This window comes from Cervus canadensis, chromosome 4 (assembly GCF_019320065.1).
Source record: "Cervus canadensis isolate Bull #8, Minnesota chromosome 4, ASM1932006v1, whole genome shotgun sequence".
Classification (NCBI taxonomy): domain Eukaryota; kingdom Metazoa; phylum Chordata; class Mammalia; order Artiodactyla; family Cervidae; genus Cervus; species Cervus canadensis.
The window spans coordinates 38,105,479-38,132,735 of record NC_057389.1 but is presented as its reverse complement, the minus strand read 5'-3'; the positions used below and the strand labels follow the sequence as shown (position 1 = coordinate 38,132,735).

Below are 27,257 nucleotides of genomic sequence, written 5' to 3'. Positions count from 1 at the left end.
AGGAGGACAAGTAAGCTTGCTTTTGGGAAATCTGTCATGTCCAGGGATCTGGAACCTCAAAGGAAAACAAAAAGGTCTTTTTATCCTTTTGCTTAGTTTGAATTGTTTCTTCTTTGGAAGCTAGTTTCTAACTGTAATCACAGGAGAAAGGAGGTTTGAGCAATTATGCTGTGAATCTGATCTACGGAAGCAGCCCACTGGGATACTGCTTTCTTCAGGAGCTATAATTTTGGCCAAAATCATCTGGGAAATTTTCCTCTTCTAATTTATTATGCCTATAGAGACCTTGTTAACCATGCCAAAAATGCTTCACATTTGTATAGCCATTTTAGATTTTTTCTAAACCCTTGTCACATTAATCATCTCACTTGATCCTCACAAGTCTCTTGAGAGGTGGATAGAGAAGGGGTTGGCACCCACGTATTACAGATGAGGAACATGAATCCCAGAGAAGTTAAGTAACTTGTTCAAGGTCACACAGCTTCCAGCCAGAGATCACCAAGTCTAGAGACCATATTTCTAACCCTCTCACTTTACACATAGAGTAAATCACAAATACGGATTGCTGCCTGGTTGATCTATATCAGAAACCCAGCTGTGAAAATTCCAAGAAGTGAAATTCCATCCCCGGACATATTTGGTTCACCCTTCTCATTAATATTTGACTTTGGCCTCACAGTTGTTCTTTCAGTAGCATGTGTATCATGAGGTGATTTGTTGTTTTTGTTGTTCTCTTTGGTGTCTGCCTGATGCTTGAAAAATCAGAGGATGGCGGAGTGACTTGGGTAAATCTTCTTTTGATCTGCTTTAAATGAAATCCTATTTACAAGAAACACTTCACTTCTTTTGATGTGCAGCTCACTAATTAGTTCACATCCGAGAGCAGGTTCCCTGGGAGAAAAAAAATTAATTAGCTCATTCCATCTAGAAAAGACACAATTCTTGAACTAATTGTGGTATTTGAATGATTAATCTCCTTTAAATACACACGTGTTCAGGAATTTTACAGTTAGGACGAACATGTAATGAAAAGAGAGAAAGCAAAGGGTAAAGGAACAAGGTAGGGATTCAAGGCAGATGTCCTGTTGAGGGCCAGGGAGAAAGTTTGGATATCCTTTATGATTCAGATAGAATATTATTAATATGCAAAATAATGGAGTAAGCAATATTTGTTCTGAAACCTTCTCATGTCCCTCATTTTTTCTTCTGTACAAGTCCCTAGAAGCCAGTCTCTTTAAGGTCAATCAGACTACTGTGAACCTGCTGCTGGGGTGGGGTGGGGGGGGTGAGTAGGGAAGAGAGAAAGAGTTATTTAACTCATACTGAATAGTTAATGGCTGATATCACTTTCCATCTAGCTTTGCTCCTTCTGCAATTTTTACTCTTTAATAAGAAGCTGAAATTGTGTCACAGTGACTGATCTTCTATTTGTGGATATTAGGAGATGGCATATATTCCTTTCTGATTGTCAGTGGCTGTCTGATTCATGTCACAGCCTGTTTACAATAGATTTGTGTTTACAATAATGCTGTGATACATTGTGATTTCTTCCATGGGCACAGAAATTTGGGATTGGCCGTACATATATCATGTGTCCACCCTCCTGATTATGGCTTGTAGGAGTGAGCAATACTATTTAGCATAGCAGGGAGACCTCTACATGGTTCATGAAATCACATTGTAAAGAGTATCACCTACTCCACTCAAAAGGTTGGTTGCCACTATAGATTGTATTTCTGGTGGATAAGGGTTTTTCTTCACTTCAATGTTTATATTATAAATTCCTTGAGAACAGAAACTTTCTTTCTGTATATTAAGGGTGCAGCTCTAGTTGGCCCTAAATAAATATTTGTTGAAACAAGCACAAGGAGATAACAGTAAGTGCAGAAAGAAATATGCTACTAAATAAAGATTAGGTTAGACTGAGGAAGGGTATAATATAACAGACTTGTAGTAGTCAGGGTTCTCCAGAGATAAGACATATAAAGAAGAAGATTAAATGTATTTATATCAGTTGTGTCAGACTCTTTGCGACCCCATGAACTGTAGCCTACCAGGCTCCTCTGTTTATGGGATTCTCCAGGCAAGAGTACTGGAATGGGTTGCCATGTCCTCCCCCAGGGGATCTTCCTGACCCAGGGATCGAATCTGCATCTCTTACATTTCCTGCATTGGCAAGTGGGTTCTTTACCACTAGTGCCACCTGGGAAGCCCATAAATATGTATATTTTTATAATATATATTATAGATATACATTTATTATATAATATAATATATACAATAAAATATTTCTGTATTATATAAATTTATATATTATAAAGATATTGATTTATATTATAAAACATATTTATAAATAATAAATGTATCTAAAATATATATAGTTTCAGATAAATATATTTAATCTTCCTCTCCATATATGCTATTACTTCTGTTTGTTATGAGGGATTGACTCACACAATTATGAAAGTTAAAAAGTCCAAGATCTGCCATCTGCAAGCTGGAGATTCAGGAAAGACAGTGGTATAGTTCAGTCTGAGTCTGAAGGCCTGAGAACAAGAAAAGCTGAGGGTGTAAGTCTCAGTCTGAGGGCAGGAGATCGATGTCCCAGCCAAGAGAGAACAAATTCTTCCTTTCTCTATCTTTTGTTATATTCAGATTGAATGATACCCACACACATAAGAAAGGGCAATCTGCTTTACTGAGAATTTCATCTGGAAACACGGTCACAGACACATCTGAAATAATGATTAGCCAAATTTTAGACACTCCATAAATCAGTCAATTTAACACATAAAATTAACCATCATAAGACCCCTTGGTCTTCTGTTTCAAGACTGGTGTGTTTCAGTTACCCCTTGGTAACTGAAATTAAGCAGACTTTTAGCGCCAGTCATCCTGGGAGTGCACATGAAATGAGCAACATGTTGGGTTATAGAGTTCTCTTTCTATTATTTAAAAACCTATGCAAGTCCATCTGGAGGGACATTTTTCCTTTTGCTAAGTCCTAGGAGAAATATGTCATATGGTTTATCCTTATTAAAGATCAGAGAGTAATTGAATGGCCAGATCTTTGAAAAGGGTTTTGTAAATATTTAATTCAGCAATATTTATAAATGAAGTGGGATTTTTGTTTGTTTATTTTGTATCAACTCTCTCTAAGATGTAGTGTAAATAGCATTAAATTGTGAGGCAGTGAAGATATTTTTGAGATAATATGAAACAAAATAGTATGGTAAGAGAGTTAGCCTTGGAATTCCCGCCAGCTCCCCATCCCTAAGGTGGGCTTCAGCCTTCTCTGTGAACCTTTTCCTTGGGCCTTGCTTTTTTGTTCAGGCCCTCCTATGCCCTGGGATGGAACTGAGGCTCTCACTATGAGGTGCAGGCAGAGTTCACCCTCATACACAGAATAACTTCCTCCATCTCAGCTCCATCAAGTACACTGAGGCCCAGTACACAGAATAACTTCCTCCATCTCAGCTCCATCAAGTACACTGAGGCCCAGTGTGATGCAAGGAGCAAGGGCAGGTGCAACCCTGCCTCTGCCTCACATGTTCACATAACCTTAGGTTAATCATTTTTTCTATCAGGGCTTTGCTTTCTTCCTTGAAAAATATAGGGAGTTGGATTACCGGGAATCTGAAAACTCATTCTATAAAGGTCCAAATAATAAATATTTTAGGGCTTTGCAGCCTATGTGTTCTCTTTGTTATTATTGTTGTTTAGTTGCTAAGTCATATCTGACTCTTTGCAACCCCATGGACTGTAACCCACCAGGATCCTCTGTCCATGGGATTTCCCAGGAAAGAATATTAGAGTGGGTTGCCATTTCCTTCTCCAAGGGATCTTCCTGACCCAGGGATCAAATTCACGTCTCCTGCTTGGCATTTGAATTTTTTACCACTGAGCCACCTGGGAAGGCCTTACAGTTCCTTTGCAACAACTCAAATCTCACGTTATAGTATGAAAACACTCAATATGCAAAGAAATGGTGTCACTGTGTTCCACTGTAACCTTATTGACAAAAACAGGCAGTGGACTAGATTTGGCCCACCGTTTGGTAACCCTTGGATTAACGGATCAAAAGACAATGCTGTTCAACAGCACTAGAATGTACACCACAAATGTGAATCATATATGTAATTAGAATTTTCTGATAGCTATTTTCTTTAAATTCTATTTAAAAAGTAAAATTAATTTCAATAATGCATTTTATTTAACTTGGTATATCCAGACATGACTATTTCATTATATAATCAACATGGAAAGTTACTCATGCTATAGTTTCCCTTCTATTTTTTATACTAGGTCTTCAAAATCTACACTATATTTTATATGCCAGCACATCTCAGTTGGACCAGCAACATTGCATAGGCACTTGTGGTTAGACTACCTTGCTGGATAGTGCAGTTCTAAGAGGTTTTTTCCTACTCTGTGCCTATTTCTGACATTCTGCCAGAAAACACAAAACAATAGACTATTGTTCTGTTTCCTCATCCCCAACAATTTAATATACAAATCTGCAAAAAATGTGATAATGAATGTTGGTAGGTCAGTACAGAGTCTAGGTGACTTGATTGTTATCTCCACTGCAATTAATAAATAGCTAATAATGTCTTCATGCATATCTTGCAAGGAGTGCCCACTCCTGCCCACCCTCAGCACCTTCCTAATGGGACAGATATGTGAACATTCACTCTTGGAGGTGGTGGAGAGTTAGGGTGAGTTAGAGGCTTTGCTTGCAAAAGCCACAACAAGTAGGACATTTCTTTGAAGTCTCATGTTATACTTTAATATGTATTCAACTTTGCTTTCTGCCCCACAATGTAATCTGATTTAATTTTTAATTTGTATTTCTTACCAAGTAAAGCAGTCAAACCCTTGCCCTGCGCAACACCCCTCCTGTCCCTTCCCTTCTCGCCACAGATCTGTGACAAATTCATGCTCTGTGAAGACGTACATTTACCATGGTGCCCTTGGGGATAGGTTTATGGAACAATGGGTTAAACTAGAAGTTTTAACTGATACCTCAAATGCTAAAGTCAGGTAAGACAGACCATAATGCAGAAATTTTCTTTGAGAATTGGTTATGTGACTCTTGAATCCCATGGTGAGGGTATAAATGTGTTGAGAGAGAGGATGTGTAGTGAGCATTTCTTGGAGAAGGCTGAGCTATGGTTTTACTCTCCTCTTCAGTCCACTTCCTCCCATCCTGAGGCCTTTACCTGAGACTTTAAAGATATCCGGGGGCTTGAGGGTACACAAGGACTGAATCTGAAGGGTGTGAGAAGGGCTGGTTAGAGTCATAGGTAAGCAGAGAAGAGGTGCTATGCTGGGATCAGCTTGAACTCCCAGAATTTTCCAGAGTCAGGTATTCCTGCAGACCAGACATGGGCCATGAGTGAGGAAAACCAGATGAGTGGTGGGAGAGGATGGAGAAAGAAAGCCATTGGCTCCTTTCCCACACTTCTAACCTAGAAGGTGGGTGACAAATGCGAGTGAAGGATGAAACTTTGCTCCTTTGACCTTCTTAGGACCAAGTGAGTCTGCACTTCAGAAGTTAAAGTGATCAGCACACTTTGTATTGTCTAAGAGAAATCAGGAAAGTGCTCCTCCCCAATTGAAAGAAAGAAAATAGGAAAATAGAACATGACTGTGTCATGAAGTAGTTAAGATTTTTGGCCTTAATATCACTGATGAACATAGATGCAAAAATCCTTAACAAAATTCTAGCAAACAGAATCCAACAACATATTAAAAAAATCATACATCATGACCAAGTGGGCTTTATCCCAGGAATGCAAGGATTCTTTAATACCCACAAATCAATCAATGTAATACACCACATTAACAAATTGAAAGATAAAAACCATATGATTATATCAATAGATGCAGAGAAAGCCTTTGACAAAATTCAACACTCATTTATGATTAAAACTCTCCAAAAAGCAGGAATAGAAGGAACATACCTCAACATAATAAAAGCTATATATGACAAACCCACAGCAAGCATCACCCTCAATGGTGAAAAATTGAAAGCATTTCCCCTGAAATCAGGAACAAGACAAGGGTGCCCACTCTCACCACTACTATTCAACATAGTGTTGGAAGTTTTGGCCACAGCAATCAGAGCAGAAAAAGAAATAAAAGGAATCCAGATAGGAAAAGAAGAAGTGAAACTCTCACTGTTTGCAGATGACATGATCCTCTACATAGAAAACCCTAAAGACTCTACCAGAAAATTACTAGAACTAATCAATGAATATAGTAAAGTTGCAGGATATAAAATTAACACACAGAAATCCCTTGCATTCCTATATACTAACAATGAGAAAACAGAAAGAGAAATTAAGGAAACAATACCATTCACCATTGCAACAAAAAGAATAAGATACTTAGGAGTATATCTACCTAAAGAAACAAAAGACCTATACATAGAAAACTATAAAACACTGATGAAAGAAATCAAAGAGGACACAAACAGATGGAGAAACATACTGTGTTCATGGATTGAAAGAATCAATATTGTCAAAATGGCTATTCTACCCAAAGCAATCTATAGATTCAATGCAATCCCTATCAAGCTACCAACGATATTTTTCACAGAACTAGAACAAATAATCTCACAATTTGTATGGAAATACAAAAAAAACCTCAAATAGCAAAAGTAATCTTGAGATAGAAGAATGGAACTGGAGGAATCAACCTGCCTGACTTCAGACTATACTACAAAGCCACAGTCATCAAGACAGTATGGTACTGGCACAAAGACAGAAATATAGATCAATGGAACAGAATAGAAAGCCCAGAGATAAATCCACGAACCTATGGACACCTTATCTTTGACAAAGGAGGCAAGGATATACAATGGAAAAAAGACAACCTCTTTAACAAGTGGTGCTGGGAAAACTGGTCAACCACTTGTAAAAGAATGAAACTAGAACACTTTCTAACACCATACACAAAAATAAACTCAAAATGGATTAAAGATCTAAATGTAAGACCAGAAACTATAAAACTCCTAGAGGAGAACATAGGCAAAACACTCTCCGACATAAATCACAGCAAGATCCTCTATGACCCACCTCCCAGAATATTGGAAATAAAAGCAAAACTAAACAAATGGGACCTAATGAAACTTGAAAGCTTTTGCACAACAAAGGAAACTATAAGTAAGGTGAAAAGACAGCCCTCAGATTGGGAGAAAATAATAGCAAATGAAGAAACAGACAAAGGATTAATCTCAAAAATATACAAGCAACTCCTGAAGCTCAATTCCAGAAAAATAAATGACCCAATCAAAAAATGGGCCAAAGAACTAAACAGACATCTCTCCAAAGAAGACATACAGATGGCTAACAAACACATGAAAAGATGCTCAACATCACTCATTATCAGAGAAATGCAAATCAAAACCACAATGAGGTACCATTACACGCCAGTCAGGATGGCTGCTATCCAAAAGTCTACAAGCAATAAATGCTGGAGAGGGTGTGGAGAAAAGGGAACCCTCTTACACTGTTGGTGGGAATGCAAACTAGTACAGCCACTATGGAGAACAGTGTGGAGATTTCTTAAGAAACTGGAAATAGAACTGCCATATGACCCAGCAATATCACTTCTGGGCATACACACCAAGGAAACCAGATCTGAAAGAGACACGTGCACCCCAATGTTCATCGCAGCACTGTTTATAATAGCCAGGACATGGAAGCAACCTAGATGCCCATCAGCAGACGAATGGATAAGAAAGCTGTGGTACATATACACATGGAACTATTACTCAGCCATTAAAAAGAATTCATTTGAATCAGTTCTAATGAGATGGATGAAACTGGAGCCCATTATACAGAATGAAGTAAGCCAGAAAGATAAAGACCAATACAGTATACTAACACATATATATGGAATTTAGAAAGATGGTAATGATAACCCTATATGCAAAACAGAAAAAAGAGACACAGATGTACAGAACAGACTTTTGGACTCTGTGGGAGAAGGCGAGGATGGGATGTTTTGAGAGAACAGCATCGAAACATGTATATTATCTAGGGTGAAACAGATCACCAGCCCAGGTTGGATGCATGAGACAAGTGCTCGAGCCTGGTGCACTGGGAAGACCCAGAGGAATCAGGTGGGGAGGGAGGTGGGAGGGGGGATCAGGATGGGAAATACATGTAAATCCATGGCTGATTCATATCAATGTATGACAAAAACCACTGCAATATTATAAAGTAATTAGCCTCCAACTAATAAAAATAAATGGAAAAAAAAAAGATTTTTGGCCTTAGGATGTTGTAGACTCTTGGATAATATATTTATGTTAAAGAACAGACAGGTAATGGAGGAAGTTTCCTGCCCATTGGATTAACTCCAAAGATGGGAATTTGAGGCCTTGTTCAGTTGGCTGGTCAGGGGGATAGTTGGTGGGGGTGGTGGGTTACTCCAATTATACCAGATCATCACCCATAACAGTAACAATACAGCTAGCACTCAGTCTTAGGAAAACAGGAAGATCCAATCCAGTAGAAGGGATAATCATAATAATAACAGATAATTTACTGAGAGATCTATGTGTATTATGCACTGAAGTCTTCTTACAGCAACATGATATTTCTATATCATTTTATAGAAGAGGAAACGGAAGCTAAGTAACTTCCTCCTAGTCCCAGAGGCAGCAGGTAGCAATGCTGGGATCTGAGTGAGGTTTTGTTTCCCTTAACCACTGCTCCTTGCTGATCCTTTTTCCCAGCCCAACCATGACCTCAGGGCTTTTATCGTACTTTTCTGTCCTTGTTCTCTTCTTCCTTCATCCTCTCTCCCAGTTGATGAAATTTCATTCTCAACTAAGCACAAGTCCCTCTAATTTCCCCTCACCAGAACACTTGAAATGAACAGACAGACTCGAAGCCAGCAAACCTTCTGACTCCAGGGAGCACACCAGGAACCTTAGCCAAATCCTGCAAAATGCTGGCCAGGCAAGAAAACAAAGATAGAGAGAAGCAAGTTCTCACTACTTGATAGAATCAGATCAGAGTTCTGTTGACATGGGGTTGGTTGAGGATGAAGAGGGAATCTATCTGAGGGTTCCAAGAAAATATCACAGTTGGAGCTTGTAGGATAAAAGCCTATAGGATAAAATGTCACCATCTCATTAATTTGTCTGCCCATAGGGTGTGTCAACTACAAATTGGCTCTTGCCTGTTGACTATAAATTGGCACTGCCCAAGAACATTTGCCAGCAATGGAATGACAACAAGGGTGTTTGCCATGTGCTGTGCTCTGCTTAGTCATTCAGTCGTGTTCAACTCTTTGTGACCCCATGGACTGTCGTCCACCAGGCTCCTCTGTCTATGGGATTCTCCAGGCAAGAATACTGGAGTGGGTTGCCATGCCCTCTTCCAGGGGATCTTCCCAACCCAGGGATTGAATCCAGGTGTCCCGCATTCTGTCGGATTCTCTACCATCCGAGCCACCAGGTAAGCCCAGCTGCTGCAGCTGCTGAACTTCAACAGCCCCTGAGGGGAATTCAGGGTGGAGAATGAGGCACTCTGTGCTCCAGAGGAACTGGTGGAACAGATTTTGAGATAATTAGATATTTTCAGGAACTGATTTCATGATCCCGATCCTTTGTTGTTCAGTCACTAAGTCAAGTCTGACCCTTTGCAACCCAATGGACAGCAGCATGCCAGGCTTCCCTGTGCTTCACTATGTCCCAGTGAAGTGAAGGTGGCTCAGTCACGTCCAACTCTTTGTGACCCCATGGACTATACAGTCCATAAAAATCTCCAGGCCAGAATACTGGAGTGGGTAGCCTTTTGCTTCTCCAGGGGATCTTCCCAAACCAGGGATTGCGCCCAGGTCTTCCACATTGCAGGCAGATTCTTTATCAGCTGAGCAACAAGGGAAGCCCAAGAATACTGGAGTGGTTAGCCTACCCCTTCTCCTGTGGATCTTCCCAACAAGGAATCAAACCAGGCTCTCCTGCATTGCAGGCGAATTCTAGATATCTCTCAGAATTTGCTGAAACTCATGTCCATTGAGTCTGTGATACCATCCAACTATCTCATCCTCTGTCACCCCCTTCTACTCCTGCTCTCAATCTTTTCCAGCATCAGGGTCTTTTCCAACGAGTCCGCTCTTTGCATCAGGTGGCCAAAGTATTGGAACTCCAGAGTCAGTCCTTCCAATGAATATTCAGGACTGATCTCCTTTAGGATGGACTGGTTGGATCTCCTTGCAGTCCATGGGACTCTCAAGAGTCTTCTCCAGCACCACAGTTCAAAAGCATAAGTTCTTCAGCACTTAGCCTTCTTTATGGTCCAACTCTCAAATCCATGCATGTCTATTGGAAAAATCATAGCTTTGACTATACAGACCTTTGTCAGCAAAAGAATGTCTCTGCTTTTTAATACACTCTCTAGATTTGTCATAGCTTTTATTCCAGGGAGCACATGTCTTTTAATTTCATGGCTGCAATCACCATCCACAGTGATTTTGGAACCCAAGAAAATAAAATCTGCCACTGTTTGTATTTTTCCCCCCATCTATTTGCCATGAAGTGATGGGGCCAGATGCCATGATTTTCATTTTTTAAATGTTGAATTTTAAGCCAGCTTTTTCCACTCTCCTCTTTCACCTTCATCAAGAAGCTCTTTATTTCCTCTTCACTTTCTGCCATTAGGATAGTATCATCTGCATGTCTGAAATTGTTGATATTTCTCCCAGTAATCTTGATTCGAGCTTGTGATTCATCTAGCCCAGTATTTTGCATGATGTACTCTGCATATAAGTTAAATAAGCATGGTGACAATATACAGCCTTGACATACTCCTTTCCTAATTTGAACCAGTGTTCCATGTCCAGTTCTTACTGTTGCTTCTTGACCTGCCTATAGATTTCTCAGAAGAGGGGTAAGGTAGTGTGATATTCCCAGCTCTTTAAGAATTTTCCAGTTTGTTGTGATCCACACAGGCAAAGGCTTTAGTGTAGTCAGTGAAGCAGAAGTAGATGTTTTTCTGGAATTTTCTTGCTTTTTCCATGACCTAATGGATGTTGGCGTCTGATCTTTAGCTCCTCTGCCTTTTCTAAATCCAACTTGTACATCTGCAAGTTCTCAGTTCACATACTGTTGAAGCCTAGTTTGAGGGATTTTGAGCATTACCTTGCTATTATGTAAAATGAGCGCAATTGTGCAGTAGTTTGAACATTCTCTGGCATTGCCCTTCTTTAGTATGGGGCTTCCCTGGTGGCTCAGAGGGTAAAGCATCTGCCTGTAATGCAGGAGACCTGGGTTCAATCCCTGGGTTGGGAAGATCCCCTGGAGAAGGAAATGGCAACCCACTCCAGTACTCTTGCCTGGAAAATCCTGTGGACAGAGAAGCCTGGTAGGCTATAGTCCATGGGGTCACAAAGAGTCAGACACAACTGAGTGACTTCACTTTCACTTTCTTTAGTATTGGAATGAAAACTGACCTTTTCCAGTCCTGTTGCCATTGCTGAGTTTCCAGATTTCGAACATATTGAGTGTGGCACTTTAACAGCATCCCAGTCTTGCATCTCTTCATATCTAGAAAATGTCTAAATCTCTTTATGGTGGCATCAGCTTCTCGTGACTAGTAGAAAACCTTTTGCAAATTAATTGCTTGATTACATTGAACTCCCCCTTCACCAAAATCTTACATATTGACCTTCCCCACTGCCTCTTTGGAGCAGTCTCTGAGCTATCTGAGGTACTGTTTCCCTGGCTGCAGTCCTCATTTTGCTGCAAATAAATGAACTCTCAGCTCTCACGTTGTGCATCTCTTTAGTCCACAGGTGCTACCCTGAGAAAGCATCTGTTTGGTGTCCCTTGCAGTAAAGGAGTTTGCCCTTGAAAAATGGATCAGTAGTTTGGCTTTAGTGTCTTCCTTCCTCCCTTCAGGGCAATACTAGAACATGTCCATTAAAAACTGCAGGAGTGCCCCCAAGCAGTTGCTAGATACCCTCAGAATAGCTGTGTGCATGTGTGTGTGCTCAGTTGCTTCGGTCGTGTCCAACTCTGCGACCCTATGGACTGTAGCTCACCAGTCTCCTTTGTCCATGATATTCTCCAGACAAGAAGAGTGGAGTGGGTTGCTGTGTCTTCATCCAGGGGATCTTTCTACCCCAGAGATCGAACCCGTGTCTCCTGCATTGCAGGCAGATTCTTTATTACTAAGCCACTGGGAAGCCCCCAAAATAGCTGAGTAACATAAAATTGTCTATGTGGGCATTATCTCTTGCTTGCTGTTCCTTGACTCTGCTGAGTTATTTTTCTTAGGCTTCCCTTAAACTGTACTGCTAAGTGTTCAGACAGCCAATATAATCAACAATTCAGTCGTCCTCCTGCTAAAGCAGCATGAGATTCAAATGACATTTTTTGATAGATAGCATCAGATTTCAGATTTACATGGGACTCTCCTCAGAATAAGCTTCATGACCTAGGAGGAAATCAGCGGAACATTTTTTGCCTGGATCTTCTTATGAACTCTGCCCTTGGATGTACATTTGAAAGAACATGATAAAAATTCCTCTCTGAAAAGAACTGATCTGATCCCTGACTAAAATATCTTCAACTATGAAATTAGGAGAGATCCATGACCAACATGAATGATGGCTTGATCCCAGATGCTGGAGCTCTTTGATGGGGAAAGGGCAAGACTCAGAGCAGGAAGAGGTAACAATTAATCATTGTTGAAACAGAACCAGATGAAGAAGACTCAAAGAGATTCATCTACAAAGTCATTTATCCACTGTTTAAAAGAAAATGTTTATTTAGCCCCTAGTACTTATGACATTGCTTAAAATAAGAAGATGGATGATAACAACAACAGAAAATACTTACTGAAAACATACATCTCAGTCAGTTTGGGCTGCTATAATGAAATACCACAGACAGTGGCTTAAACAGCATTTATTTCTCATGGTTTTGAAGACTGGCAATCTGAGATCAGGGCACCAGCATGGTTGGGTTCTTGGTGAAGGCTCTCTTCCTTATATTCCTTATTTTCTTAAATGGCCTTTGCTTGGTGCATGCACAAGACCTCATGTCTTTCCCTCCTTTTAAGGGAGCTCATGTCTCTTTCTCTTTTTGCTAAATCCATCATTCTCATCAAATTAAACAAAATATAAGCTCACAGTTCAAAAAAATCACCAAAAACACAAGAAATAAGTCACTATGAGCAAAAAGTAATCAATATCACCAAATTCAATTTTAATTAGGTCCCTAAGGACTTCAAAGTTTGAAATTAACCTATACAGGATGTAAAATATATAGGTACAAAATATATTTTAAATGAAATATTTTTATTTGATGACTTAGCTATCAGTGTGACCCAGCTACTATGAAAAAAAGGGAACATTTTGAAAATTATAACTATTGCTATTATGCCAGTGTCAGGGCTCAAGAGCATAGTAAGTATAGCTTGAAAGACAATATATAAATGTCTTTTCTGGTGGGAAAAGCTGAAGAAATTATCTAGAATACCCCATAGAGAGACAAGGAGGTGGAAAATATGAGTGATTAAAAGATACAGAGAATAGAAAGAGAAAGTATCATTGCTTGCTTTGTCTAACAGAGATCCAGGACAAGAGAATAGAGAAGGAGATTATTTATAGAGGTAATGGCTGAGAATTTCCCAGAATTAATAACTGACCTCAATCTACAGATGCAGGAAGCACAGTGTATAACAATTGGGATAAATAAAAAAAAATCATGTAGCATACATGCACTACAGTGAGGCTGAAGAAAAATCAAAGAATCAAAAAATAAAAAACACAAAAAAAGTCTTAAAAGTGGCCAGGAAGAGAAACTACATAAAAACTGATGTTGATTTCTCAATAGTAACAGTGGGTGTCAAATGATAGAGAAAAACAGTTTTCAAAGTGCTGCAAGTTAATACTATCAGACTAAAATTGCATGCTAAGTTAAAAACTATCTCTCAAGAATGAGGGAAAAATAAATAAAAAAAAATTTTCAGAGGAACTGGGGGATTTACCTCCAGCACATCCATATTACAGAACTTTTGTTGTCTTTCAGGGAAGGAGAAAAATGACCCCACTCATAATAAAAACTTTCAGTATATGAGAAATAGAAGGGAATTTTCTTAACCAAATGAAGAATACCTATCAAAAACCCCTTTGTTTTTTGTTTTTTTTAGTCACTAAGTCATGTTTGACTCTTCTGCAATCCCATGGACTCTAGCCTACCCAGGAATTTCCCAGGCAATAATACTGGAGTGGGATGCCTTCTCCAGGGTGTCTTCCCAACCCAGGGAACAAACTCAAGTCTCCTGCATTGGCAGGCAGATTCTTTACCACTGAGCCACCAGGGAAGCCCATCAAAACCCCTACTGCAATCTTATTGATGATACACTAACATTCTCTTGAAAATGAGGACCCAAGTAAGGAAGCTGTCACAGGCTGTGTTGCACAGGAAGCAGAATCTGAGAGAGGTCGACATACAAAATGCTTGTTGGGGAGTTCTTCTGAGATCGATATATGTGGAAAGGAGAGGAAGAAAGCTGGCTTAGGCAGAGAGAGAAATTGAGCTAGGAAATATTTCTAATGAAGACCTCAACTAAACCCACAGAGTTTTGGAGTCGGAATGTCCTCTGGGTCTTTATACTATCTTGTCAGTCAGTCGTTGGATGAGGGTTGGTCCTGGGAAGAACCATACCTTGAGCATGAGTGTTGTCTTCCCAAGGTGATCCCCAGAAAGGACCCACAACTGAAAATCATTTTCCAATAGCACTCCCAGCAACCATGATAATGACTCTTTGATTCTCAAAGAGTTGTCTGGATAGTACATTACATTATCCACCACATATTCCCATTAACACAATTTCTATTCAATATTATCTAGAATTTCTCCAAAGAAGGCATAAGAGACAGTCAATAGGCACGTGAAAAAAAAAGTTTAACAGCTCTAATTATTAGTGAAAAAGAAAACCAAAATGAGATATCACCTTATATGCATGAGAATGGCTATTATCAAAAAGACAAGAAATAGCAAGCATTAGTAAGGATGTGGTGAAAAGAGGACCTTCATACACTGTTGGTGGGAATGTGATTGGAGCAGCCACTATGGAAAACAGTATTAAGACTCTTCAAAAAATTAAGAATAGAACTACCATATGATTTGGCTATTCCACATCTTGGAATTTATCTGAAGAATATAAAACACTAATTTAAAAAGATGTATGTACCCTTATGGCTTCCCTGGTGGTTCAGCTGGTAAAGAATCTGCCTGTAATGCAGTAGACCCTGGTTCAATTCCTGGGTCAGGAAGATCCCCTGGAGAAGGGAACAGGTACCCACTCCAGTATTCTGGCCTGGAGAATTTCATGGACAGAGGAGTCTGGCAGGCTACAGTCCATGGGGTCACAAAGAGGCAGACACAACTAAGTGACTTTCACTATGCACCCTTATGTTCAATACAGCATTATTTGCAATATAAGTGCCCATCAATAGATGAATGGATAAGCATGATGTGGTATATACATATATAATATTCTTTAGTCATAAATAAGAATAAAATCTTGCCATCTGTAGCAACATAATTGGACCCAGAGGTTATTATGCTAAGTGAGATAAGTCAGATGGAAAAGGAAAAATGCCAAATGATTTCACTTATATGTACATTATAAAAAATAAACTGACCAAAAATAATCCAGACAAAACAGAAGCAATACAGGTACAGAAAACAGAATAGTGATTACCAGTGGGGAAGGGTGGGTATGGTGAAATGGGTATGGTATGGTAAAGGAGGTCCAACTACATGGTGATGGGTGAAAACTAAATTTTTGGGAATGAGCATACTATTTTATATACAGAAGTTGAAATATAATGTTTTACATGAAACATATATATATATACACATGTCTATGTATATATATATATACACACACACGTGTGTGTGTGTGTGTATTCTAGACATCTAAGCAATGTTGTAAGACAATAAAAAATAGTTATAAGGAGATAATAAAAAGTGATTAAGAAAGTGGCTGGACATGAAATTAAAATACAAAAATCAGTTGTATTCCTAAACACTAACCAAAACAGAATTCTTACATCAGGTGGTAGGTTCATGGACATTCTCTTGGCAATTATGCTTTACAAGTTGCACATATATTACAAGTACTCTTTTGTATGCATCAAATATTTTGAAATTTTAAAAATATTTTTAAAGAAAGAAAACCCTGCATCATGAGAGATACTGGGTAAGTGCTGCAGTGGAAAGACTAGAAAGGGCTTCATGAAGAAGCTGGATGAGAACCTGACCTTGAATTACAAATAGGCTTTGAAGAATAATGAAACTAATGAGTGACAAGTGGCTGAAGAGGAGGTAGAGTCCCTCCTACCACCCAGTGTAGTGACAAGGCAGTGCTTAAAACTTTCTTAGGGCAAAAGTGCAGCCTTTTTTAAAATGAGGAAAGAGACCTGCACTTATTTCTGCCTGTGAAGGGGGTGGGGGGGTCTTTGTGAAGCGCTAGTTGGAGGTGCAGAAGGAGAAACAATGGAGAGGCTGCCCACAATGACAATATTAATACATTACATCTGAGTCCAAGCTCAGGTACCAGGAAAAGTTCTAAACTTCTAGAATTTTACCAAAACAAAGCTTACAACTGCTTTATTTAGCATTACCACAATTGCCAGTTCTTTGGGAATATTGCAGTGTTGCATAGATACAAGTTTAGTGACTGGACATCTAATGTTTTTGCCTGCCACCCACTTTTTTTCAAGACACCATACACGAATTTTGCTTAGAATATCCCCTCCTAATTTTTGACCTTGTAATTTGGAAGGGGTTTTTCCCCATTACCTCCAGGGATGAACAGTTGACCCAGGCCTGGACAGTCAAGTCATCATTTTCTTCCAGTTGGCCATAGTGATGCTTCAAGCTAGGAACAGGTGGGAAAAGAGACAAAAAGACACAATCTTTTTCTACAACTGAGGAGAGAGAGAATCATTTCTCCTATTGGGGTTACTGAAGGCCTAGGATCTATGTCTAGTGCTAATGGTGGCCATCTTGTTACCATGAAGGACCAGATTGCCAAAGAAGAGAGTGAAAGCAGAGCCAATAGATGGAGAGGAACCGTCACCTGATAATGGGTATTCTACTATTTACACTGAATGAACCTTCACTAATGAACCTGGGGTGGTTTGAGAAAGTTCTTTAGTGTTGAATTGGGAGAGGCAGTGTGGTGTGGTGGAAGAAGTCAGAGAGCCCTGATTCAGGTTTTCCTCTAGAACAAAATCACTGTAGTGCCCTAGAAAAATTAACACCCTGTGCCTAAGTTTTCTCATCTGTAAAATAGAGGGTAATGATGGTACATATCTTCTAGGCTGTCAAGATTAATTGCGATAACAGAGTGCCTGACATGCAGAAAGCACACAATAAATATCTAATATTATCTATTATTTTTCCTATTAGCATTCTCACACACTGACTTTTCTACCCTCCTCCACTCTGCCATTTGCCTTACTTTACTTCATATAAAATTATTTATTTCATATATACTAGCAGAGAGAGCGAGAGATTATTGATCTAGTCTCCAGAACAAATAAAAGCAATTTAGGCCTGAAATAAGACAAGGAAACGTAGTTTCTTGCCAAGGAAGATTCTAGCAATGATTTCTTAACAGATGACAGCCCTGAGAGTTTTCTTTGACATTGTCAGTCAAGCTTCACTTCAGCTTAATCTGATTGTTACCACTCCAGAGAACTTGTCTGGAAGTTGGGGAGGGTTAATAAACCATACCTCATGACCCCTGTGATTGTGTGGACACCTAACACTTGTCATGTTGGATGTGTCCAGATACAATCCAGGTTAACTAAATGCTAACCATGAAGAAGCTGGAGCTTTGGGATAGCAGTGCCATGTAAATGTTCCTATTTTCCAAAGAGGGATGAGAACTAGAATCCTCAAAACACAGAATGCCTGAATGGAGGGGACTAGGCAATACTCAGAGCCCAAAGTAAGGAACTTGCCCAGGGTCTCTTATTTAGTTAAAATTACACATCGCTTTGCAGTACTTTCCTCTGCTGGAATAAGGAGGAAATTTGAGCCCAGGATGCCAGATAGATCTTAGCTGACATTCCAGCTCTAAACAGTTGTTGGAGTTTGGAGCAGCATTGTATTATGAAGTCTGGCTTTAGAAGAAAATAGTTCTGTAATCAATTAGCAGTGCCTGCGGTGGAAAACAGCCACAAGTTTACTGACCTTGAAGACTGGGCCAGCAGGTGGTTGCAGCCAGGGTGGGGGTGGGAAGGTCCAATTTTAAGTTGGACTTATTGTACTCTCTCTCCTTCTTCCTAGACAGTCCCTCTCTTTCTAGTGTCCTATAGTGTATTTGATTTTGCTTGTGGTCATAATGACTGTAAATCATCACTCCAGGTTACTCCCCATCCTACCTGTGATAAGAAGGTAAGTTTCTAAGTCAGGTCCTGGGCTAGCCAGAAAAACAGCTTTTTGTTTGTTTTTCCTCTTATAGAGGGATGTTCACCTGCTCAGATAGATATCACCCCAGGGCACAAGACCAGCCTGCTGCAGAAGCCTATTGTTTCCTTTCCTTTGAGGTAAAGATAGCCGAGATTCTAGAACATAGGAGAGGCTTCTGGGATCATCTGGTGAGATCTGATTTTACAAATGAGGAAGCTGAGGCCCAGAGCAGAAAAGCAGGCTGCCAGTCTTTCCATAGTGCCATATTCATTTGCTTTATTATTTTTCCCACTTTATATCCTCAGTTATGGCCATCAATTTTCCCATATTGAATCTTTTGGGGAAAAAAAAATTAATGGCATGTAACATACTGCAAGTTTAGCAGAGGAAGCAGCATAAATACAAAGTGACCATCACTCACTTATAGCTCAAAAGCAAATAACAGAAAGTGGCAAAAGACTTGAAATGGTGGTGATGGTATGTGGTGCTAATGGTAAAGAACTGCCTGCCAGAGCAGGAGATATGAGACATAGATTCAATCTCTGGGTCAGGAAGATCCCCTGGAACAGGACATGGCAACCCACTCCAGTATTCTTACCAGGAGAATCCCCATGGACAGAGGAGCCTGGCGGGCTACACAGCCCATGAGGTCGCAAAGAGTCAGACATGACTGAAGTGACTTAGCATAGTGCACACAGCAGAGTATTACTCTACTAAGGTATGTGTCCCATTTCCAAAGTCCCATCAGAATTTTTTTCAAAGACAGAACGTAAACTATTTCTTTTATTTGCAATATCTGCTAAAGGCAATAAATAAATATATTGATAATTGTGCATTTTAAAAGTTTTCATAGTTTTGCTTTTGAACAAAAATGTATTGAGCCCCTACTCTGTGATAGTAATGTTGCTAGGTATTAGTAAGACAGAGATGAGTAAAGCACAGTCCCAGATTTGCAAAGCTTATGATCTAGTTGGGAACACAAGTGGGCTGAAAAGTACAGTGCAACATGAAGAAAATTATAAGTGTATATGGAAGGTACAATAATGGCACAGAGCACGGACAGACTAACTTTGGAAGGCAGCAGGAATTTTTTTATAAAAACATTTAAGCTAGGTTTTGACAGATAAAGAGGAATTCTTTAGCAGCTCTTGTACACTGATTTACTCAATAAACTTAATAGCACAAGACATGCCAACTACCGTGTTAGGTACTGGAGGCTGAGGTACATAAGATAGAGTTCCTGGCCTCTCAAAACTCATAGACTGGATAAGAGGTAAGTATATAAACAAAGAATTACGTTACAATATATTAAGAGCAAGAGTCATTGAGAGAACCCTAGACAGTCATAAGGAAAGCCGCATTGAGGAAAGGACTCAGTGGGCACTTTCTATCTGTGCTTGTAATACTCCTTTCAGGAAATACTTATCAGTCATCATGACAGCAATGGACTATCAACAGGAAAGTAACTATATTTGCAACAGAATTAATGAGAAGATAAGGACACTGAAAAAGTGATAGAAACCTAAGCTATCAACATCCATTTAACAAAAAAATTTTAAGCTCCTGCCATGTGCTAGGCACCATAGTAATTTGTGAACATACAAGAGAGAGGAATATCAAGGGCCCATAAAATAAAGGGGTTAATGGCATGGATGATGGAGTCTGCCTGCATGGGTTCAAATCCAGTTTTCCCAACCTGCTAGCTATGAGATTTTGGACTAGTTGTTGAATCTGTCTGTACTTTAGTTTCCTCATTTGCAAAAAGTGGATAACAAAATAACTCTGGTTATTGTGGTATTGAAAATAATAAAGCAGGCAAAGAGCTCAAAGTAGTCCTGGACTCATGGTAAGTGTTCGATCGAAGTGTTGCCAGTGAAGAAGATGATCAGGGCAAAGATGATAAACAGATGCTAAATTTGAAGAACCTTGTAATAAATTTGAACTTTTTATTCAACCACTAAAGCCATGAAGAGGTTTTAAAGAAGTGACATGATTCAAATTAAATTTTTAAAATATTTTTATTAAATAAATTTTAATAATACAAAAGCAGAGAACATACTTTAATATAGTCTCATATACATACCACTCAGATTCCACAGATATCTAGATTTTGCCATATTTTCTTCCTCTACCAATTTTTCCTCTGCTTATGAATTTCAAAGTATCATAAAGCAATCACAGATATAACTGAACCCTTACATACCTACAAATGCAACTTGTAAAAATATGGATATTTTCTGACAATCCTACCATGCCGTTTTCATACTTAACAGCATTGTTAATCCCTTGGTATTATCTAAAACTCATTCTATATTCAAATTTCTGTAGTTGTCTCAAATGGCTTTTTAGTTGAAATCAGGATCTGAACCATGCCTACATATTACATTCAATTGTTAAGACTCTTTGTTGTTTTAATGTTTCTTTCATACCACAGTTTAAAAAAAAAGAATTAGATTTGTCTTTTTGCTTAGTTATGGTGTCATTTAGCTTGTTCCTCTATACTACAGTTTTCTTATAAGTTGAAAGATAGTGGAAATGTTTATTAGATTTGCATTCAGCAGATTTTCACAGGAATATTTCATAGTAGTGTGCCAATTATAAGTGCTTTTCATCATAAATTGTCAGGTCTGCTTCTGGGTATATGGTAGAATAGCACTTCCTTGCCCCACCAGGTGGTGCTAGTGGTAAAGAACCCGCTTGCCAATGCAGGAGACAAGACAAGTTCCATCCCTGGGCTGGGAAGATCCCCTCGAGGAGGACATAGCAACCCATTCCAGTATTCTTGCCTGGAGAATTCCATGGACAGAGGAGCCTGGAAGGCTATAATCCATGGGGTCTTCAAGAGTCAGACACGACTGAAGTGACTTAGCATGCACACACATGATCATGTGACTTGCTTCAGTTAATCAAATAAGAGTGGAAGCAAAATGTGTCTTTTCCTGGGAAGAGCCCTAAGAGCCAGTATATGATTTGCCTTCTTTTTCTCCTGCCAGTGTGATTGTGGGAGGCCATATTGAGATGCATTCCTATCAGCCTGGATCCTGGTTGGGTAAGTAACCACTTTAGTTATATTTGTTATTGCAACATAATCTTGTCCATTTTGACCAGTATATTGCATCAGATCATAAAGTGCTTAATGTCTAGATGTTCCACCTGTAGTATTTGGTTGGTATATTCACCCTTTTCAATCATGCATGGAACATTTTCCAGGGCAGATCATATGCTGACCATAAAATATCTCAATAAATTTAAAAGAATTGAAATAACACAGTGTTCTCCAACCACAGAATTAAATTAGAGATCAACTGCAAAAAGAAATTTGAGAAACCACAAATATTTGCAAATTAAACAACACATTTCTTAATAACTCATGAGTCAAAGAAGAAATCACAAGGGAAATTTGAACTGAATTAAAATTAAAGCATAATATGTCAAAATTTATGGGATGTAAGTAAGGCAGTGCTAAGAGGGAAATATATAGCTTTAAATACCTATGTTAAATAAAAATTATCTCAAATCAATAACCAAATCTTTCACCTTAAGAATCTAGAAAGTGAAGAGCAAAGCAAATACAACGTAAGGTGAAGAAAGTAATAAAGATTAGAGAGCAAAACAATGAAATATAGAACAAAAAGTTAAGGAAATCAATGAAATCATAAGCTGAATGAAAAGATCATCAAAATTGACAAACCTTTAGGCAAACTAAGGAAAAGGCAAGTATCATCAAATCATGAATGAAAGAGAGGAAATCACCATAAACGCTACAGAAATTAAAAAGATAAGGGAAGACCGTGAATAGCTTTGTACCAACAAATAGACCAAATGAAAAAATTTTAAATTCTTAGACAAAAATTACCAAAACTGACCCAAGAAGAAATAGAAAATCTGAATAGATCCACAACAAGTAAAGAAATTGAATTAGTAATTAAAAATCTTCTGAGAAAAAAAACCTAAGCCTAGATATCTTCACTGGTGAATTCTATCAAACATTTAAAGATTATAATAGCAGTTCTTCACAAATTATTCCAGACAATACTGAAGGAAAGAACATTTTCCAACTTACTTTATGAGACCAGTATTACTCTGATACCAAAGCCAAAGACATAATACAAATAAAAAAATTTAGGCCAATATCCCCAATATTGGAGAAGGAAATGGTAACCCACTCCAGTATTCTTGCCTGGAAAATCCCATGGATGGAGGAGCCTGGTAGGCTACAGTCCGTGGGGTCACAAAGAGTTGGACACGACTGAATGACTTCACTTACTTTTATCCCCAATATAGACATAAAAATCCTCAACAAAATATTAGCAAACCATTCATATCATAAAAAGATGAGACACTATGATCAAATGAGAGTTATCCCAGGAAAACAAAACTGGTTTAGCATTTAAGGGGATGAAAGCTTAAATCCCTCCATTGTAATTTTCCTCATCAACCTTTAAACCAATGATTTCATCCAATGATGATCATTATCTGAATCAATTATTTCATTAAGAATTGAAAAATGATGAGTTTCTAATGCTGTCCTTCCTAACACATTTATTAGTTAGAATCATTCTATAAAAGATAAAAATTTCTCTCATCATCAAGGGTTGTTATGCTACTCTGGAAAATGGTTCTTCCAGGAAAGGCAGGATATATATATGATTCTTTCACTTTAATCACAAGCTTGCAGAGTAAAGTGTGACCTAGTTACATCTAACTGTGTTTCCAATGATGTGTTTTTCACCTTCTTCCTTTTTCTCCCCTTTCCTTTTATTTTCACTTTCTCTTTTTTTGAGTATCATTATGAATTTATGGTTTTTATGTATTCAATGTGTTTTGATTAATTTTAGTCATCATTCTGTTGATGCATAAATTGTCCTGCTTTAGCCGGTGGGAAGTCCCTCATGTCAGATCTTTGTCTTTTTAACTGGACCTCATTACTCTGATAGTTTCCTTAGACAGTAATATATCCCCAGTTTAATTTTTCTGTTTTCTGCTGTTTCCACCAGCATCTCTGCTTTCTTTCAGTGGGAAGATGTTTAGACACCACAATCTGGGTCTTAGGCTTAGTGTCCTTTTTAGTGGACAATTAGGAATTAATATTTTTGAAAAAGAAGCACAAGTTCATACTGATACTTGCAATTTATTTTGAGAGCATTATGCTGTGTGAAATAAGTCAGAAAGAGAAAGACAGGTACTGTATGCTATTACTTAGACATGCAACCTAAAAAAGTTGAATGTGTAAAAACACAGAGTAAAATGATGGTTATCAGGGGATAGGAGTGGGGAAACTGGGAGATATTGTTAAAGGGTACAAATTTGCAACTAGTAGATAAGTTCTGGAGATCTAATGCACAGCATAGTGATTATAGTTAACAATACTATATTATAAACTTTGAAGTTGTTAATAGACTAGATTTTTATAGTTCTCAACACAAAGAAATGATGATTGCTATGTTACTATAGTAATCATATTGCTGTGTATAAAAGTATCAAACCAACTCATTATACCTCTCAGACTTATAAAATGTGTCAATTATATATCATTTAAAAATAAAGATATTTATTAACTTCTAAAATAATAATTCTCTTACTTTGCTAAAAACTTTGTCCTAACAACATTGATTACTTGTTTCATGCTACAATATATAAAAAGTATTTCCAAAAGTAATAATATTGCTATAACATACTATATTTATATTTTTATGAATTAGATTACATGCAAAATGTATTGTTATATTTATAGTGTAAAATAATATTACTATATAATATTACTATATTTGCAATAAAAGAAATTTTCATTTTATAGGTCAACAGTGGCCAAATATTGGCAATTTTGTATGGTTCCACCTAATACTAACAATAAAACTACTGAATGAAGTCCTAAGATTTATTTGCAGCTTTTCTTGGTTTTAAAATATATTTCACAAGAATGTAAAGTCAAAACAATTTTATGGAAGTTACTTGAAATAATTATTTTCTTTGTGTAGTTAATAAACATTTGTTTTTATTTTTTTGTTTCAATTTGTGTTCAATTTTCAGAAATGTCTTATTTTATTTTTTTACTTAATGTTATTTTTTGAGTGTGTAAACATTACGTAATTCCAAAGTGAAGATTTATAAGAGGACATTCAGAGAAATTTTGCTGCTAACCTATGTCCTCAATTGTGCACTTCCTCCTCTTTTATTTTTATAAGTATTTGTTTATCTCTCAAATATAAGCAGGTAGTATATAAATATATATGTATGAATGTATATGCTTTTCCCTTTCTTATACTGTTCTGCAGCTTTCTTTTTTCTCATGAAAATATCAGATTGGCATTTTGAAAAGATCACTCCTTCTGTAGGCAGAAGAGACTGGAAATAGACATTCTAATGGAAATAGGGAGGCATATTAAGAGGCCACAATGTTGGTGGTGGTTGGGTGGTGCAGGGAAGATGGAGAGAAGTGGACACTGGAGGTGAATTTTGGAGGTTGGACGTATAGGACCTAGATATTGTTTGAACGTAAGGAGAACCTACAACTTTGTGCAGGAAATCCAAGCCATCCCCCTGGTCACATTTATATTCCCAGTGGTATGAAATTTTCTATTGAATAGAATAGTAGACCATATCTATACTTGTTTCTTTTTTTTAAGTTATTATAGAAAATTTTAAACATACATGAAGTAGAAGAGTATACTGAACCCTAACATATTAATCACAGAGATTCAGCCATTATCAACCTATGGTCTATCTAATTTTTTCTATATTTCCAGCTACTCTTATCACCCTCCACCACCCCTAAGAATATTTTAAAGCAAATACTAGGAATCTTATTTTACTTGTCTGTTCCAGCACCTTAGGGAAGCATTGTTATTCAAATTCCACTGTTCTTTCTCTGATACCTGCCACTCTGCTAACTGACTCATTAAAGTTCATTCCTTTATAGTAAGGCTTTGATTCCTTTAAAAATTCAGCACAGCTTGTGTTTCACATAGATACCCAATGCACAGTTTGACTTAAAAATAGAATCCCTTTGCTTGCTGGATGGTAGTAGTTGGTGGAGAAAAAGGTCAGTTATAATGGTGACTTATTTATCCACAAACACTCCCTGGAACCCAACTTCCCCATGAAAACTCTGCAGTGTGGTTGGCACTAGAAGCCCTAGCCAAATGCTCTTGTGGTATAAGGCTCATAGCATGTCATTTCTCCTAGAGAAGCTTCCTGACTCATGACAACCAGTCAGCCTCTCCTTTCTGAAGACTTCGTACTGAGCTGTGACTCAGAGATAACTATCTGCTCTTGTCACCAAACACTTGGACTGAGTGTGTTACAGCCTATAAACTTGCTTAAGTGGAAGGCCTTTCTTCCCACTTAGAGTCTTCATTGTCATGACTTGCGGCCTGAAGCTATCCTGACTTTTCTCAGTGTCCTTTGCACCAGTGTCTGTTTTATTGTGCTAGCACGTCTGTAGGAGTTACCATGCAATGCTCAGTTACTGGCAGTTTTCCTAACCTTCCTCAGAACTAAAATAGAGACCATTTTACTACCTATTTCCTAGTGTCAATGTGATGATTAAAGATAGTACCTAAAGATACTAGCACCATGTCTCAGACATGGTTGTTACTGCTTTAATGTATCTCATGGATACTGACTTTATCTTCCTTACTTCATGTTCTGTGTGAACCCTCTTTCCTGTTTACTTTGGTTATTGTTATTATAGGGAGTAGAGATGTCTGACCAAGAAAAGATTCTTGATCATTGTCAGTCTCAATATTCTCAAATGTAAAATGGGATTTTAATGTGCTGTGTAAAATGTTTTATGGGTTAAACCAAAAAATGGGTATAAAACTGACAGCACAGCAGCACTGTGCCTGGCACATAGTAAGTATTCAGCAAAGACTTGGGGGCATTGTCAGAGCCTTGGCTGAGTCGCCAGCTGGGATGGGGTATGTCTGTCTCCTCAGGTTGAAAAGATTTAGGTGTCATTCCTCAGGTGGGCAGAGAGAAACAAGCTTTTCCTGCCAATCTAACATCTCTTGTGTCAGAGGGCTATGAACAGTAGTTGTTCTTTTTAGAAACTATTTGGATCCCAAAGCAAGCTTAGCTCCAAACATAATGTTATTTGAATTAACCCAAATTGTTTAAATGTGCCACAAACTTCCAGAATTCTACACGTATCTTAAAATGAACTTGTTCCATTATTTGTCAATTCTCTCCATATTATCAACCATGATGCTGCTGCTGCTAAGTCGCTTCAGTCGTGTCCGACTCTGTGTGACCCCATAGATGGCAGCCCACCAGGCTCCCCCATCCCTGAGATTCTCCAGGCAAGAACACTGGAGTGGGTTGCCATTTCCTTCTCCGTTATCAACCATAGTTGTCAACTAACTATTTATCTTGACCTGGAGCTAAGAAATCAATTCATTTTAGGTTGATTATGACTTTAGGAACTAAGTAGCCTTTGTGCTACTAAACTCAGTTGAACAGGCCCCCAGGGATGAGGGGGTGGGAAGGAGACAGCACCATAGTGGAAAAAGTGGTTTTAATTTTAACTTTTATTCGGTATTAACTGTTTTCCCACACTACTTTGTAAATCACAGACAGCAAAAAGCACAAAGCAATAAAAGCAAAATATATTCAAATAAAGCCCCACAGTATAGCATAGTAGTAGGTACTGAAGCCTTTTGAGGCTTAATTTTTTTTTTTTAATGCCTCATTTGCTTTTGAATTTGGAATTTCAGGAGGCAGAAGAAAACCTGTTTTGACTTGTTTAAAAAATAGTTTAGATTGTTGTTGAATCAAGACTAAAAAATGCCCCCTCAAA

At 38.2% G+C, this 27,257-nt stretch overlaps 1 long non-coding RNA gene across 1 annotated transcript in view; it reads left to right on the top strand.

Moving 5' to 3' along the window:
- Positions 1–21,579, top strand: part of LOC122439619 — a 307,867-nt gene extending 286,288 nt beyond the window's left edge. Inside the window, exon 4 of the long non-coding RNA XR_006268942.1 lies at positions 21,454–21,579. This is a non-coding gene — a long non-coding RNA (uncharacterized LOC122439619). The remainder of the gene's footprint in view (positions 1–21,453) is intronic.
- Positions 21,580–27,257: the final 5,678 nt, after the last annotated feature.